This window comes from Solenopsis invicta, chromosome 2 (assembly GCF_016802725.1).
Source record: "Solenopsis invicta isolate M01_SB chromosome 2, UNIL_Sinv_3.0, whole genome shotgun sequence".
NCBI classification, from domain to species: Eukaryota; Metazoa; Arthropoda; class Insecta; order Hymenoptera; family Formicidae; genus Solenopsis; species Solenopsis invicta.
Window position 1 is genome coordinate 19,310,512 of NC_052665.1, and position 13,126 is coordinate 19,323,637.

Genomic DNA, 13,126 nt, shown 5'->3' on the forward strand with positions numbered 1-13,126 from the left:
CGAAACGAAACGGGCGTCGTGGACTGCCGCGTTTTGACGGGAATCGCGTCGCAAATGTCGCGTCCGCGTCGTGTGTGAGGGCGACGTATTTCGACGGGTAAAGGACAGAAAGAACGCGTGTCGAAGGTGCGTGGCGGAAAGTACGTATCGAAAGCACGAAGTGAGAAAGGTGGCGATGTGTGATGAAGTGCTTGGAAGTGCCTGTAAGGAAATGACGGCTTCGAGAAAATTCCGCGATGTCTGCGTGGACGCGCGGGAGCAATAATAGGAGCGGACGAGGGGAGCAACGTATTTTCTTCCAATTTCCGAACGTGCTCGTCGAAAAGTAAGTCGTAACATATCTACTTTGATATAAAAATGCCTTACGATTTACGGCGAATGAAATGAATTGGAGTAGGGACCAGGTGGAGCAAAATTACGCATAGAAAAAAATGTTCTCGATCTTTTATTTATTTTTAAATCGTGATGGTTAGGGGACAACGTGGACTTCAGCGAATTTTATTATTTTTACTTTTAGTAAACAAAAAATTTGGTTCAATTTTAATAAAATATAATTAACCTACTATTATATAATATAATAAAAATAATTTTACTAAATTTAAATTTTACTAAAATTCTTAAAAAAATTTTTAATAATTTTTTTCTTAAAATAATTTTCTTAGAATCTTTTTTTCTTTTCTCTCTGAAGTTTAGTAAAATTTAAAATTATTTTATATGAAAAAATAGTTTAGTTGTATATATATTTTTTAATTAAAATTTTTCTTTTAAGAAAATTTAGAATTTTTTCTAAGGAGAAAAATTTGAAAAGTTCTAGAAAAATATAACCAAACTACTTTGTTATATAAAATGGTTTTAAATTTGACTAAAATTCTTAAGAAAAGAAATTTTTTTAAGAAAAAACGTTCTAAAGATTCTAAAAATTTTTTTAATAATTTGTTCTAAAAAAAAATTTTTTTGTACGACTTGTTTGTTTCACATAAAAATCGAAGCATTAAAGAACAAGAATTATAAATTAATGTTTCTTTATATTCATTGATAACAATTGTTTCTCTTCTATCGAAGCTTGAATTCAGATATTTCAGCTACATTCCATATTGCATTTTAGATTTTTCATCGTGTTAAATATGAGTTGCCGATTATTGTCTGATCAAAAGCGCGGAATATAACATATGAATTATGTAATTTTTAGCGATGCGAATGGAGAAAAGTGACAATGCATATCGATCGATTATTAAAACTTTAATATAACAATATTATTTTAAATATAACAATAATACTGGACATGAATTTAGTTTACTGTACGTTGAATATTTCGTAACAATGAAAGAGACAAATTAATCTTGGTGTTTGGTTTATGCGGTATACAACACGCGTTTGCATAAGACCGCGCTATCATTCGCGCTCTAAGACTCAAATCGAGCAGGTTGTAGTAAACTGCACCGTGCGTTGTGATTAATTCACGCATTAATTCTGGAATGCGTTCCTAAACAACAGACTGCAATTAACTTTCGAAGCAATTTTTTGTGCGACGTATTCATACCATCGAAGCGAGTTTCACCAACATATAATTGTCGCGTGGTATTCTAGCGGTTAGAGCGCACATGATTAATTAAAGTAATTAATTGCGCTCTTGCGAGTAAGCGTAGTTCAAGAGTGACGAAGGAATTTAGAAGATAGATGAAAGAGATCCGGGAAGTATCGAACGATGATGGAGCAATCGTGGTATTTATTTTTTGTACATATTACGTATTGTTTAAGGTATTTTACTTTCTCTTAATTTCCGTTTATGAGAATTGTTTATTTACGCAACTTAAATAATTGTTAAAAAAAACAACTTTTATTTATGAAATTTTATAAAAGATTTTACTTTAAAAGAAAGAAACAAAGAGAAAATAGAATTATTTTTTATAAATATGATTTATTTCATTAAATATTTACTAAACTAAATATTTAAAACTAAAAAACGCAAAAAAATTTTATATACTTAATAATGATCGTTTTTTAAAATATTATTATAGTTACTTTGAAAATAAATTGTAATAAGTTGTATGTTTATATTTTACAGCTGATATGTTAATTACTTTGGGCTTTGTAATAGCTTGTGTGTTTGTGTTACAATTCAACGTTATTTATAATACAATTTACAATTCCACTGTTGCGTATTATGTTAAGTGCCAATTTATATTGAGGCAACAAATTTTTGAAAATTATTAAAAGTACATATGTACAATTATATCAAATAAGTATGTATCTATACATATATGTATAAGTATGCATTTATTTAATGCTACAAAAATATGAAAATATTGCATCTTAAAATATTAATCTGTAAGAGATGAGACATAAAACGCATATTTAATAATAACTCGTATTTTATATCAATTTATCATTTATGGGCACATTTTAACTCATTACAAAACAGTAATTGCACGATACATTAGTCTAAAATTTATAAGACAATCTTGCAAGTATAAATATTAAGTACAATTAAAAGAAATATCACGTAGAGCAAGATCCATTAAATAATGATAAATAATGTAATGATAAAGTGATTTTTGGAAAAGAGATACTTTCTTCACATCTAATTAAAATATTATATCTTAAACTTTGTACGCCAAATACTCTACATATAGATAAGATTTGTAAAAATAAAAAATTAATGAACGTCGGCAAAACGATACAGTAATAAAATTAACTCATAATTTTAATGCAGAATATATTTAAATTAATTAAATTTTTAAATCTATTTTTGAGAGAAAAATAAGAAAAAAAAAGAAAATAGAATTATAACCCTAATATTAGAATACAAAGCTTAAAACTTTTTTATAATATATAAAGTGAAGTGCAGAATAAAATATCTAAATATAGCATGCAATTGTCTACATTATATAAAAAAAAGAATTGCTAATTTATTTTATAAAATAAATTGTATTGATTGTGATTGTAAATTGTATTTAATTTTAATGCGCTAATTTTTTATTTTTAATTTTTTGTAGTTTTTCTATCTATTCATTAGTAAATTGATTTTTATTATAAAAATAAAATAGAACAGAGAAAATAAGAAGCATTAGAGTACAATATATATATATATATATATATATATATATATATATATATATATATATATATTTTTTGCATGTGTTTAAAATACGAATTATTTCATTACTTTTAATTTATTGACATATAAATTCTGAGATAACTTGTATAAAAATTCTGCTGGCCAACAATATTTATTGCATCTTATTTGCTATTCTACTTTATTTCTGTCAAAATCAATTTACTAATAAATAAATAATTGCGCAACGAAAGATTGAAATAAAAAATTAACACAGATTTAAATTAAATACAATTTATAAACTACGGAAGATTAAAAATAAAATTTAGCGCATTAAGATTAAATACAATTGATAATCACAATCAGCACAATTATTGTGTATGTACGTATGCGCGCGCGCGTAAGTGTGTGTAAAATAAATTATGTTGATTATGATTATAAATTGTACTAATTAAATGTATATCAATTTTCTATTTTTTATATCTTCTATAATAAAAGCAAAGTTGCGGATTTTTATTTTCTTTAAAAAATATTTTTTGTGTAAAACATAGAATTAAAATATTTATGTTTATGGAGGCACTAAATTTATACTTTTACTTTTTCTTATTCAACCCTGAACGTTTATTCACGTTAAGACACAGATTCGTTAAAAATTTGTCAAATTTGTCTCTGTTGTGTCATTAAACAGTCAGTATTATGAGATCGCATTCCAATAAAGAACGTTATTTTCTCCGGAAAGTATTTTATTGAGATCCACGAGAGAAAGAGAAACGAAATATTTCAACGTATTTTCAGCATGAGAGTGTAGATGAAACGCGCAAAAAGTGGATCATCTCTAGGGACATTCAATCATTCTACGCTCTCTGGAGCGTTTCTTCCCTTCAAACTGGCAAATCATTAATTCGTGCCCTGCATCGGCACAATCCCAGATGGGCGGAAAGCCGGAGAATAAAATAGCACGTTAATGCTTCAAGGAATCGATTTTGACATTAAAGTTAGCGTAATTACAAGTATTTTAACCATTTGGAAAAAGCATTATCTTTCTAAAGAGATTTAACTTATCACATCGTTTTTTTAAAATGATATTAAAAATGCCATTTGGGATTTTGTCATTTTGAGATTTTGAAAATTTCTTTGGGGGATTTTTTTTATATTAATTTAAAAATTATTATAATAATATTTATACTTTTCTTTGCCTTATACGTTGATTGTTTTAAAATTTTGTTTTGAAATTAATTTTGTTCCGTTAAATGTAGAAACTACAATACAAATTTATTTTTAAAGTTATTTTTTAGTTGCAAGAGTTTGCAACTCTCTAAATAGTTTTAAATAGTTATTATTTGTGAGAGAGTATCTTAGCCACGTCAAGTAATGCTTCATGAAAACTTCTTAAACTTTAGTTTATTATATCTTTGTTTTAGACTAACAAACAATCTCACAAAGTAGTTTAAAAAGGATTAAGGTATTCTCGCTGGACAGTTTCTCGGATCAAACTGAATTAAAGACTTATTTTTTTACCGAATTAAAGACTTTTTTCTTTTAAAGACTTTTTATTAGATGAATAGGGGATTATATTATTTATCAGTACTCTATATATATCAGACATTCAGGCGGAAGTTTTGTATACAAAATAGGCAAGAAATCTTTAGATATTCACGAATTTCTTTTATAAGCAAGTGAGAGAGAGAGAGAGAGAGAGAGAAGGGGACTTTTGAAAGGAATAAAAAAAGAACCCTAATCTCATTTTGCCGCACTCTATTCAGAATTAGGCTTTGCGCGTACTTTACAGCAGGCGAGCACCGTCTTGGCTACTTCTTACCCTCATAACGGGGATCGTTCGAGGGATCTTATCGCCAGTTTTTACAGACCGGGCTAGAACGCGCTTAACCGTGTTTTCTGATTTCAACATGGGATAAGACCGATACGTGAGTCGGTGCGACAGGGCCTGGCCCCGGATTTCAGCTTCACTGTATACCACCGTGATTTTATCGCTGAACTTTTGCGCCTTCGTTTGCCCGTGCTATGCGCTACCCTTGTCCTATCGATTTCTGTGACGTAGCCCGCTCACCTCGTCTCGCGCTCCCGCGTCCCGCCCCTCGTCCTTTACGTATTCGCTTACTATACCTTCTCTGTTGCTTATCGTCTGTTCGTTAATTTTTTTAATTCAATCCAAAGCGATTGATGACGTGAGTATGTTACCGGAACAATTTAAATAATTTAACAGTTTATCTTTTACTTTTATATGTTTTATCTGTAATACATAACAAAATATCCAAAGTCGGGTAATTCACTTTTCTTCATCTACAAACTTATCCGCTACTTCGAAATTAGTTTTCTTTCGAGAAAAGTTTGATTAAATGCGTTTTTTTTCTAATAGTTTTTCTACATTTTATTTTAAATTTGTAAATTGACAAAATTATTTAGAATTTTGAAAGTTGTTTCAGATATTGTTTCAAAAAATGAATTTATTGCTATTTATATTGCTGCCAATATTTAAATATACATCACTTTAAGCTTTTTTCTCCGCAAACGATTATTTATATTCGTAGCTAATTCGTAGCGTAAATTTCTTTTTCGGTTTCCGAAATTCAAAATCAAATTTGCGTGTTGAGTGGTTTCTATTTTCTATCAATACGTTGAAAACTGTTATTCTTTGATAAACGTTGATATACGTTCGGCGCACAGTGTCTATCCACTGTAAAAATTTCAATTATTGATCGGTTAAGTAATTGACTAACGATTGAGTATCTACAATTTGTACCAGTATCAATTTCTTTATTCCGCAATTCAACCATTTTGGATAAAAGTTATCCCGAACGACAGCACTTTTGACATTTGACGTAAAATCAATACAAATTTAGGAATATTTGAAAAAGATCTGATATTTAATTTTCACATTTTTATTTAACGTTTTTCTTTATTTATAATATATTTCTAAGGTTTATCTTAATAAAACTCGGCAAAATAATATACGGAGCTTTTAATACGATCATCTTGGAAGGCACAGAAACGTTGCGGACTATGAAACTTTACCTCAAATAAATTCTTATGCTGTAGCCTCGGAGTACAGCAATATCTTAGTTTCCGGCTGTTTGGCCATTGCGAAAACGTTATATTCTACATCTTGCTTTACTTGTTAGTCTTGTGAGTCAAAGTAAGGATAATTCCAAATTTAAAGAAAACACGAAAAGATAGTGACGTAATAAAAATGAAACAAAGAATTCAATCGGAATAGCAGGGGAATATACGGGTATATAAAAAGAGAATATGTGTCACATTATGCTTTGTACAAAGAGCAGGAAGTTGACCAAAAGTGTACGCGATATGTAGATAATGGATACGTAAATAGATTAGGATACGGAAATACATTTTCCGTTCTGTGATCTTTTCATCGGTGTCGCATGTACAGGGAACATTTTACGTTTTTTGTAGAACGTGGAATAGGAAGGAAATGATGACAGAAAGCAAGTAACGTTAAACGAGGCTAAACAAACGGGAACAATAATAGACGAAGGAATCAAGCATGTGACAAAGACAATCGCCATGAATGGCAAAGCAATCAAAATTGCCATGGCACAAAGTCACTCGCATGCGAAAGTACAAAGGCGATAATAGAATCCGGAGAACCGGCTCTCGTGTTTGTAGTAGAACATGCGTACAATAAAGATATAGTCCGCGCAAATATTATCGGAGACGATAAAATCGATAGGACGAGCAGCGGTGAAATATGCTGTGTATTTTCGAAGGTATCTGCTAAATTCGTCGCGCGTTAAATAGAGAGGTTCAATCGATTTTAAGCGCCGTATGTGATACAAAGCTATGTCGTGCGGGTGGCCGGAAAAAAAAGTTGAATTAATACGACAGTTTTATCATTGAAATGCTTTCTGTCAAACGCAGTCAAACAATATTGCAACTACACGACATGTGACGTTAAAAAGAGTATATTTTATTTATTTTACTTATTGTTAGAGCATCCATTTCTAAATTTCTCTTTTGCTTCTCTCTGATGAAATTTTTTTTCGTGACTTAAATCTATATTGTTTCATTCACAATGTTTCGTACGGTACACGTAACAATTATGAAATCAAAAATTATGGCGATATGTAACAGCAGGATTGTACAACGCACGGAAGAAAAGAGATAAAATGGAATGGAAACACTATACAGAACTATCGCGACGAGTGTTTTGAAAGCTTTTCTCTGTATTTTGCAGGGCAGTTGGTAACTGTTAGAGCGCGCGAATTTACTGCTTTCAAGGTAGAACTGCATCTAGCAAACAGCTGCGCGCGGCGCGAAAAACAGACATACGAGAAGCATGTGGGCCATAAGAAAATACGTTAATAAATGACGACAAAGACGGTAAAGAAAACTCTCAAACGTAAAGCTGTCACGAAGTAGAACAGCGAAAGATGCGCCGTGAGCGATGGAATAAGCAATGAAATACTTTTACCTAAACAGAACGTTGCCCGGGGTTATTAATTTATTCTTAATAAGAACAGCGATGTCAAACTGTAATGACATTGTTGTTAAATCAAAATATAAAAGGATGTGTAATATTATTTTAAAGATGTATTAAATCACGTACATTTTTCAAAAAATTATTCAACAAAGAAACACAAATAAAAAGCAATAAGCTTTTATTTTGCATAAAATAACTTAATTTTTTTATTCGATTTTAAGAATGACTTGTGTTTTGACAAATTTACAAATTTAATTGAAGGTTTAATTATATAGATAATTGTAGACTCAATGTGTGTGTGATTGATTACACCCATCTGTATGAAAAACTCAATTTTGATTTTACAAACATTCAACTCATCAGCTTACAATAATTTAAAATATAATAACGATATCGCATGTTTACACAACAATACATTCGTAACTAAACTTGACCGAAAATGCACGCGTAATTAAATAAAATCACGATGCAGGAATTGTACCTGTAAGACAGCAACGTTGCCGGAATATAAAGAAAAGTACAGCAAGACTTTTACCCAGAAGTTTCGTTCTTTATTGTCTGGAATGGCATACCACTGCTGCGGTAGCGTGGAATCTTATTGCTTTCCCGACAGTGAATTTAGAGGACTCCCACATTAAAGGAAAAGAAAAGAGTAAATTGCTAAAAGAACATTCTATTCAATGGCTGTGCAAGGAGCAACCTCGCGTATATCCTAACCACTTTAAAATCTAACGCTGACAGGTTTTCACATGTTTGTTTCACTTGCATTTAATTAAGCAATATTAAACATGGAAATCGGTAATTTATTGAAATTGCCGTCTCATGTTTAATATCATTTAGCATTAATTACGCTTGTTTATTACCTTTGTAATCTCTTCAAAAAGTTATTACAAATGTATCGATGACCATGTTGAAGTCAATAATTAGTATGCGACATAGACTCTCATCAAAAATCGATGCTGAAACATGATTACCTCATTTGCGCATTATCGTTTTCTAACTAAAAATAATAATGTTGATTAATATTTCGATATCTATTCATTAAATCCGTATTAAAATACAAGATTATAAATCGGTTTTATTAAAACATGGTGAACATACGAGATGGATCATTTTAACCTTAGCGTGCTACTCTAACATTATTTCTTGTAAAAAGATTTTATTAAATATTAATAAAATTTTTTTAATTAAAATAGTTTAGTTTAGTGTTATTCTAATACATCTTGCAATTTAGAAAAAATGTAAAAAAATTTTTTTAAGTGTAAAAATATTCTTAATTATGTGAATTTTTTAGAGTTATATTAACGTCAGAAAAAATATCAGCAGCATTCTAAGGTTAAATCTAACCTATCTATCTAAGCGACAAAGAAAAAATTTATTACTATTTTTACAACGTACTACGTTAGAATGCGATATAGCATCGTACAGATAAATATAAGATCATGAGGATTGTAGGAACGAAAACTTTTTGACAGAAAGTTGCTGCTGTCGATTCTTTTTTGTCTATCTATACATTGAAGTCCCTCTTTGACTTCGTAAAATAAGTTTGGATTCCTTCTGACTTTAATCTCCCCTGAAATTGGCTTACAATGAGCGACATTCTCTCGTTGGATCAATACATGCAACATGGATTCTAGTGCAAAAGAAGCGATAAGAAATAATACAGAAGTTGCAGCGGTAATCTGTCTCGGAATAAGAAGGTAGCCATACTTTTCGTTGCGAAATACCGAGAAAATTTGATTTAATGATTTAATAAAAACAGAAGAAGAGAAAAAATATATAAATTCAGATGATAAAGAAGCAAAAAGTGTTTGAAGCCCTTGTTGGTCGACGCAACCAGCGAAATTAGGGTGATATCTGTTTATGAGGAAATCCACTGAGCTAGGATTATTTAAGCCCTTTAGAACCTTTAAACCGCTATTACATCCCCCGCAAACGAAAGAGTGTAGATCAATAAACGGACGGAACAAACAAGGAATGGTAACTGTCTAGAGACGGCAAAGAACGAAAGAGAATGGATGGAGTGGCGACAAAAACTCTTAAATGAATCTTTCTCCGAGGTCATCCTCGCTTTGCTCAACTTCGCACGAGATATACGTTCATATATTCCAACCAGTATCTTTTTCCCCACACGTTGTCCTTTCTTATCATTACGAACGAAAAGATATCTGTAACAAAACTTTTTCTTTTTGAAATATAATAAAGCGAGAGAGGACGGAGGAAGAAATACCTTTTTTTTAAAAGGAAAATTTAATTAGTTTTTTATAAAATGAACCTGACTAAAACCATACTTGCTTTCAATTATAAGTGCTTTACGAAATTTGCAGCAGACGTTTTTTTTAACAAGAATATCAAGATGACTACTAATCTTTGTGACTCATGATTGAATTAAAAAAATTGAATTAAAAATAAGAACATTTCAACTTTAATTTTTAGAATGGCGGATAAATAAGAAAATCATATTTTTTATTTAATTTAAAATAATTTTGCTTCAATAAAAATTTTGTAACTCGAATGATTATTCTACCGCATTTTTAATTTATCAAACTCGAGACATAAGACATTTTAAAGACATAAGATATTTTACCTCAATTTTACGTACTGTCTAGCTATTATAATTATAAGATGATTTAAGATTGACTGCTGGAAATGTGTAAGAAATATTTAATTTTTTTATTATTTTTGGATTAGTAATATAATTTACATATCAGATTTTATTTGAAAAAAGAAGCTTCTGAGCATATTCGCTTATTATTCATAAAAGAATTAATTGAAAGAAGCGTATAGACAGTCTATTTGCCAATAATCGAATTATTTCACTCATTATTTCAATTCTCTTTTGATCCAAGAAAATTATGATTGGCATTGGATATTTATTTGGAATGTCTACGTTTGCTTAATAATTTTCTTGTCGCATTTTGAAATGGCACAAATAAATCTCTATTATTTTGTCGAAAGGACAAAGGAGAAGAGATAAAAGCGACAATTTATTTGAATCGTACATAAAAGGCAATCGCAAGAACATCGTGTGGAAATGGGCAAAGGTAAATTTCTAAATGAAAAAGAAGTATGAGGCGGTACTATACGGAAAATAGAATGCATCTACATATTGAGAAATACCACGAAGAGCCATTTCTTTATCCGCGAACACAATGTGACAGTCACAAGTTCTTCGAGTCGTTGAGATATGAATCGACAGACAAAGCGAACATATAGTAAATCGAAGAACAAGGCGTAGAAAAGTTGGAGTACGAAACACGCAGCCGTGTACGGAAATTAAAAGGTCAAAGAGAAACTTTATACAGAAATATATAAGATATACTATAAATAGAAATGTAACAAGTTTTAGATTGAAACGAGCGTTAGACTAAACTTCTGGATACCTTCGAAGCAATAGTATTGTATTTCTTTAACTTGTATGCATTAATATTAAACACTTTTTACAAAATTTTATATGATAAAATTTATTAATGTATGTTTCTATTTTTGCCTGCTGTAATGAGTACAAGTACTAAGATTGAGCCTCTGCTGTTTTTCTTTACAAAAATAGAAAATACCTTGAATGCACATTAAAGATTATCCAAGAAAGCAAGAAACTGATTGCTTCTCAAGCTTCCTCGAGAATGTCAGCTTTTTCAGTTCAATGTAATCGATCTTAACCTGTGAAAGGTCGCGTTGCGAAAAATCACATTCTTGTTGACCGTAATGCCGACACGTTAGATCTCAGATTGTATTTGATTAATCCTTGATTAATCTTTGATTAATCTTTCAAAAAAATTATCCAGATATAACGTTCTACTATAATTCCTACGTTATTATCCTCGCGTTTCTTTTCATAGTATTTCTTATTCAAGTTCAAACTTTGTTTCTGAATAGTCGTTGTATTTCATTTAGTAGCTCGGTTTCCAAGTTTCGGAAATGTAATCTTGCCGAGTTCTATAGCAAACGGAAAACAGGAAGAAAAGAAGCAGTGTTCGGTTCTCGTGATACGACTTTCTTTAAAGTCGCATGTATATAACACAGCATACAATGACACAAAAATGCTTATTTGTATATATAGAGGCATTTTTGTGATATTAATGGAAATTAATGGAATATGATACCGAAATGGAATTTAATTTAGACGTATAAAAATTTTTGGACTAGAGAGAAAATATGAACATTGCTTTGTGTACATTCGAACATATAAATGCAAACAGATGCTTGACAAGTTCCACTTCTTTTTCTTTCAAGTTGAAGCGTTTCTATCGCTCGAGTCGAGTCGCGGAATAGTCGTATGTAAATGTAAAAACCAAAAGAATAAAACATGAGGTTAGAATGAGCAAGGCAACGAAAAAAGATGCAACGAAAAAAGTGTTTAAGTTTATTTTTGCGTGTTATTATTTAGTTAGCCAGTCTCCTAATTAAAAGCTGGAAATAATGTATTAGCGTAATGATTTCATGAGATGAATTCATAATTAAGTTTTAGTCAAAATTCGTTTGATTTTAGAAATTAAACCATTTTAAATTGCAATATTTGATTAAGTATTCTAAAACGAAAAAAAAGTGTAAACTTATTTTTGGAAATTTAAATAAAACTGTTGCTCATATATTTTTCGGCACTTTTATACATCTATTTGTACATATTTGATAAATATCTACAAAGTTTGATATAGCAAAGTATTTATTAAATTTTATGTTACGTAAATTCAAAACACATTTTTTAAGTTAACTACTACGATTTCTCATAAAGTACTGAAGCTATCGACTTCAACTTTTCAGCTTAAAATAGATATTTATCGCAATAACTGGATTAAATAAAAAATATTGTATATTATTAAACTAGCGCAATTTTAAAAAACAAATATCGACTTTTTAATAAAATCGAATTTAACACGTATGAAAAAATATTTAATTTATAGGTATCGCTAGATACTAATAAACTTGGTTCATAAACATGTATTTTACATATATGCAAAAGTTGAGAGCTTCAGTTATTTTTGAAAAATCATGTTAACTCGTTTAAAATATATTTTTATTTTGAAAAATGCGATATAAAAACTAATAAATGTTTAGCCATACTAAAATTTCACATTTGAGATTTAATATTGTATAAATATCCGTGCATATTTGCACGTAAGTTTTTATAGGTATTTTTATTGCAAGCCACTAATAACAATTACGAACGAAAATCGCATTTTAAAATTATACTGATTGTGAGTGGGATATTGCATTGATGATCCACGATACGGAACGAACTTTTATTATACCCATGTAATTGGCGCTTTAATCTATGCTTCAGTATGAGTTGAATCACACATTTAACAGTTGCGACATGGGAAATTACTTCCAGCGAATCTCCGGAGAATTAAGATTGTATTGGATCATACTCCCGGCTCGTCTCTTATCGGAAATCGAGACCTTTAAGCTTCGCTTTATTCCCTTTACGAGCGCTGAAAATCGATTCAAGTTTTAATTAAATATAAACATTTTTTGTTGTGTCCAAGGAAATTTACAGTTGATAATTAAATATAAAACTCGTGGTTTAAAAAAAAAATTTATTATACTCGCTTATAAATATCGTAACTATTGTATAACTTAGATTCGCGTTATTAATATACATTACTAAGTGT

At 30.1% G+C, this 13,126-nt stretch overlaps 1 protein-coding gene across 4 annotated transcripts in view; it reads right to left on the reverse strand.

Moving 5' to 3' along the window:
- The window catches only part of LOC105193775 (leucine-rich repeat-containing protein let-4), a 109,048-nt gene that overhangs the window by 60,265 nt on the left and 35,657 nt on the right, over positions 1-13,126 (reverse strand). The window lies entirely within an intron of this gene.